A 6,000-nucleotide genomic window follows, 5' to 3' on the forward strand; every position below is an offset into this window, starting at 1 on the left:
TTCCCGTAGGACTTGAGCTCTGGTCGAACCCCATTGAAGTCTATGGGAGCTGAACAGGAAAAATCAAAGGCTTATGTGCAAGTAATTAGCCATAAAAGGGGTATGGGGTCTGGGTACTGCCCGGGGGACATGTATCTATATATATTTTTTTTAAATGATCGTTGTGAGTTAAATTATGCTTAAAGTGCAAAAAATGAAAGATTCCTTTAAATATAGTGCTTGGGGTCCCCTTAATGTGCCTGTAACGTGGAACATCTGTAGCATACATAAAACATGCTGCAGAAAAAATGAAATCTCAAAAAAAAAAGAAATACATAAATAAAAGAGTCAAATCACATTTAAAATGATTCACAGGTTGCAATTGCTGGCACCCAGCTATTGGAAAAGAAAAAAAATGGTGTGGAGTTCCCTCCAGTCCATACCAGACCCTTTGGGACAGGTATGGATTTGGAGGGGAACCCCACACAAAAAAAAGGTGTGGGCCCCCCCCCACGTCCACACTGGACTCTTATCTGAGCACGCAGCTTGGCAGGACAGGAAAGGGGGGGACAAGCGAGCACCCCCCCCATGAACCATACCAGGCAACATGCGGGGTGGGTGCTTTGGGGAGGGGGCTGCCCCCCCGCCCAAAAGCATCTGATGGGGACAAGAGCTTCTTCCAAGCAACTCTGTGCTGTGGTTGTTGGGGTCTATGGGTGGGGTGGCTTATCAAAATCTGGATGCCCCCGCACTACACCCCATATAGAATAGCAAAAAAAATCCCGGGAGCCACACCACAATTCTGGAGAGCATGCGGGCAAATAGGAAACCTACTACATATGCTTTGGCATTGCCCCACAGTTGGAAGTCTATTGAATCAAGTATTTCAACTGATATCCTCTATTACAGGGACACTCACGAAACCGGAACCAGCCCTAGCTATCCTACATCTGAACATCGATAAATTCTATAACAACTTTAGACCAGTAATTTCACATATCCTCTTAGAAACACGCTTACTAATTCTTTATAATTGGAAATCCACAACTGCTATTAATATCACAGATGTTATCAAAGCTGTACATAGAAATTACACCTTCGAACGCCTCCTCACTATTAACTCCCTGAACTTTTCAAAGTTTGACAAACAATGGTCTATATGGACTAAAAAGTACTGAACATTCTATTGTAACGTTGGAAGAGTTGTATTAAACAGCGTTTATTGATTTTTTTGGTTAGTAACGAGGCACAAAATGCTTTTACAGATGTTTATTTTATACAATGCATATCTCAGTTAGTACTTTCTTCTGAATTTAGTTTATTTCTGAATTAATAAAAAAAAATGATAAAAAAAAAATCTGGATGCCCCCTTTAACAAGGGAGCTCCCAGATCCCGCCCCCCCAATGTGAATGGGTATCAGGTACAAAATACCCCTACCCATTCACCAAAAAAATGGCAAAAAGTAATAAACAGAAGAGACAGTTTTTTACAAATCATTTATTATTTTTTTATTTTTTTATTGTTCAGCTGTGAGCGGCAGAACCCCATTGACAGCTGATGACTCGCCCTGCAAATCTGGGAGTTCGCCAAACGGGCAAATGTTCAGGCCAAACTGATTCTCAGGGTGAACCTTTCACCCATCCCTATAAATTATAAATCAAATTTGTACAGAACTTCTAGGGATGCTTGGATTAGAGACAAAAGCTAATGTCCCGTATACACAATCAGAAAATCGTACGGAAAATACCGCTTTCAAAACGATCGTACAATAAACGGGTCATTCATACAGAGCTTTTGAGATCTGATCAGGAGAGTTTATCCGATATTATTCTATCGGACATGCATGGAAAAACATTTTGTGCGATGCCAGATCGTACGATTTTCATTTAATCAGTACAGCTATCATTGGAAAATGCAATACAAATGCATTACAACACATGGCATCACTTCAGAATTTTTTTTCTGTCCTGCTGGAATTTTTGTGACTTTAGTAAACTCATCAGATTCAATCTGAGACTAACATCCAATAAAAAACGGAGGATCATTCGTCCTATAATCTCATCATGTGTATGGGGCATAAGAGACAAGAAAATGTGCTAAAAATCTTCCAATTAAACGTATGCCCTTAAAAAAATTAACTACCACTACTATAAAGTAACTGGTACTACACTACACACTAGCCACAACAATATGTTTTAACACAAACATGTACTATTCGCAGCATTCACTGTTGCAATTCTGACCTTTAAAAAGTGTCTGTAACAAATGCTGCTATGGTAGCCCTTCATAGAAGCAAATTATTTTATTGCTATATAGGACATTTTAGTATTCAGAGATTTAACTGGGTGTTTGTTTTTTTAAATATGATTAACCAGCCCGTTGTCACCGGCTCTTTTTGCCCTGGCAATGGAGCCACTTGCATCGGCCCTCCGGAAGGCAGAGGGGGTTCATGGGATACGGGTGGGTTCCATACAGGAGAAGGTAGCTTTATATGCAGACGATCTCATACTCTTTTTAAGTGACCCTGCCCAGTCTCTCCGGGAGACGTTACGTATTCTTTCCCATTTCACTGATTGCTCGGGGCTAAAGGTAAATTGGGACAAATCTCAAATTATGTCCATAGATAAAGGGGCTAAAGCGGCAGCAGATCCTAATCTGCCACTAATGTGGACAGACACAATCAAGTACTTGGGGATTCACATTTCCTCCTCTACCTCTGACTTTTGTGTCCTTAATTTGGATCCACTGGTACGGAAGATGAGGACTAGACTGAAGGCATGGTCGCATCTCCCTCTCACATTGATTGGGAGGATTAATTTATTTAAGATGAAGCTTTTGCCTGCTTTCCTCTATGTTCTCAGACATGCCCCAATCTGGATTCCAAAAAAAATATTCCGCATGATCAACTCTCTTCTGGTATCTTTTCTCTGGGGCACTGGACAGCCGAGGTTTAAGCTGTCGGTGTTGCAGAGGCCTTGGGGAGAGGGTGGTTTAGCTTGCCCGGATTTACACTCTTACTATGTTGCGGCCCTTCTGTCCCATGCTCACAACTGGCTGGTTTCCGATGAGTCCAACGCGGCGGTGGTTCTGGAGGCGGCGTGGTTGGGGTCGTATGAGGCGCTAAAGAACTTACTGTATCGTGGTCTTCGGGCCCCCTTCCCACTTACTGTAGCAATGAGGGCGGTTGTAAGGGCATGGAGCGTGGCTAATTCGGTGCGCCCCATGCCTTCGGGATACATATCTCCCCATAGTCCTCTTTAGTTTAACCCGAATCTTCCGGAATTTGGCTCAATTCCTGATCCTAGTGTATGGGCCAGCAGAGGTATCAAGTATATTGAGCATCTCTGTGTTGATGGTAAACTACGGACCTTTGACGGGCTGAAGCAACAGTATGCCTTGCCTAACTCACATTTATTCCGATTTCTACAACTTAACCATGCCTTTCGAACACAGTTTGAAAATGCCCCAGTGGTGTTCTATACCTCGAAGCTAGAGACTCTGCTTAGGGACGGGGATCTGTCTAAACCTCTGTCTGCTATATATAAGGTGTTGCTCCCAAATGTTCATACGGGCCTGGAAGCCCTAAGGGCAAAGTGGGAGGTGGATTCTTCCTCATTGGACACTGAGGACTGGGAAGATGTCTGGGAATATCCATTCTTACAATTAGTGGCAGCCAGGGATAGACTGGTACAATTTAAAATAGTGCATAGGGTTTATTACACTCCACAACGTCTTCACAGAATTTACCCTTCTGTCCCTGCCTCCTGTTGGAGATGTAACTCGCTCTCAGCGGATTTTATCCACATGTTCTGGAGCTGTCCTCAGATAGTTAGTTTTTGGGTGGAGGTGACTAATTTTATTCTGACTGTGACCACCGTAAATGTACCGCTGTCAGTAGAGATATGCCTATTGGGGTTGGTCGGATCGCTGGCTCCACGCCGGGCGCTCCGCACACTCCTCGGCTTATTGCTATATTATGCCCGTAAATCTATTGTTCTTAAGTGGAAGGCTCCGCTAGCTCCCTCTGTTAATTTCTGGAAGAATTTAGTAAACGCGGCTCTTCCACTATATAAGACCACCTATCTTTCTCGTGGCTGCGGGGCCAAGTTTCATAAAATTTGGGACATCTGGACGGAGTCATGCGACACTAACGCTGACTCGAATGCTGACTGACGGGGTTCCATTGCGAGTAAGTGGAAGTGTCTAGGGTACTGACATTCATGTAGCCCTGGGTCATTCCTTAGGGGGATGGTGAGGGGCTGGTAGGTGGGGGGGACCGCTTGCATAGTTCATCCTGTGGTTGTCTGTAGTCTGCAGTAGAGCATGAACGAGTTTGCAAACTGTCCTGAGTAATGAGTGGTGGTGCTAGAGGGTACGGTGGATTTTTTTTTTTTGGTTGTTTATGTTGGGGGGGGAGGGGGGGGGGTTTGTTTGTTCCCTGACTGTTTGCTTCAGGGAGTGTAGTAATAATCAGCCTGGGTATGACCAATAGGCTGTAAGTTGTTTTATTTGTTATGTGCAAAATCAATAAACAGAATTAAAAAAAAAAAAAATATGATTAACCACAGACCGGACCATTTTGCTGGTCAAAGACCACTGCGTCGCTTTAACTGACAATTGCACGGTCGTGCGACGTGGCTCCCAAACAAAATTGATGTCTTTTTTTTCCACAAATAGAGCTTTCTTTTGGTGTATTTGATCACCCCTGCGGTTGTTATTTTTTGCGCTATAAACAAAAATAGAGCGACAATTTTGAAAAAAAAACACATTATTTTTTACTTTTTGTTATAATAAATATCCCCCAAAAATATATAAAAAAAACATTTTTTCCCTCAGTTTAGGTCGATACGTATTCTTCTACATTATTGATTGGTTTGCGCAAAAGTTATAGCGTTTACAAAATAGGGGATAGTTTTATGGCATTTTTATTAATATTTTTTTTTTTACTAGTAATGGCGGCGATCAACGATTTTTATTGTAACTGCGACATTATGGCAGACACATCAGACATTTTTGACACATTTTTGGGACCATTGTCATTTATACAGCAATCACTGCTATATAAATGCAGTGATTCCTGTGTAAATGACACTGGCAGTGAAGGGGTTAACCAGTGGGTGGCAGTGTAGGAGTTAAATGTTCCTAGGGGTGTTTTACTAACTATGGGGGTCAGGGCTTTCATTTAGTGAACACTGATCTCTGCTCCAATCACATAGAGCAGAGATCAGTGTCACTAGTTGTTAGGCAGAATGGGGAAATGCTGTTTACAACGGCATTTCTCCATTCAGCCGCCCCGTGAGACGATCGCGGGTATGCCCGCAGCGATCAAGTCCGCGAGACCCGCCACCAGACTCACGGGGGTCCCGACCGGCACGCGAGCAGGGCGGCATTAAAGATTGGACATACCTGTATGCCAATATGCCTGCCCGTGCCATTCTGCCAACGTAAATCAGTGTGCACTGGTAGAAAAACAGTGAAAGGAAATACTTACAGCAAACATACTGCAAAACAATAGCAATAGTAAAAAGGGGTCTAAATGTTAAAAAAAGAAAACTTAAATTTTTTACGTTTAAGCACAAAGTAAAAAAACAAAAGATATGTTGAATCCCTCAGGAGACTATGTACATGGTCTGCTCTATCCTGTGGTTACTGAACACATTAAATGACAGCGCTGCTCACAAGTAGACAATTAATTCAATGTGATTGACAGTGCTGGTTTCTGGCAGCAGGAACAAGCTGAAGCACTAGCTCCACTAAAGCAGGGCGGGAAGATTAGCTGGTATCATTCACAACACAAGCACTCACAAATGTGGTGGACCTGTCAACAGCTCCACCAGTGCTGACAGATCCACCGGTATTGAAATTCAGTAACAAAGCATTGTTGATGAAGACACTCTGTAATCTGGGTAGCTTCTATTAGCAAACAGGGACTTCCAAGAAACACCACAGACTTTTATGGCAGCAGCATCAGTTGGGTTTACAGCAGGGAGTGTAATGAAGCAGAAGGCAGGTGCCTGGAG

This window comes from Lithobates pipiens, unplaced genomic scaffold (assembly GCF_037356315.1).
Source record: "Lithobates pipiens isolate NorthernLeopardFrog02 unplaced genomic scaffold, aLitPip1_a1.2 Scaffold_19, whole genome shotgun sequence".
NCBI classification, from domain to species: Eukaryota; Metazoa; Chordata; class Amphibia; order Anura; family Ranidae; genus Lithobates; species Lithobates pipiens.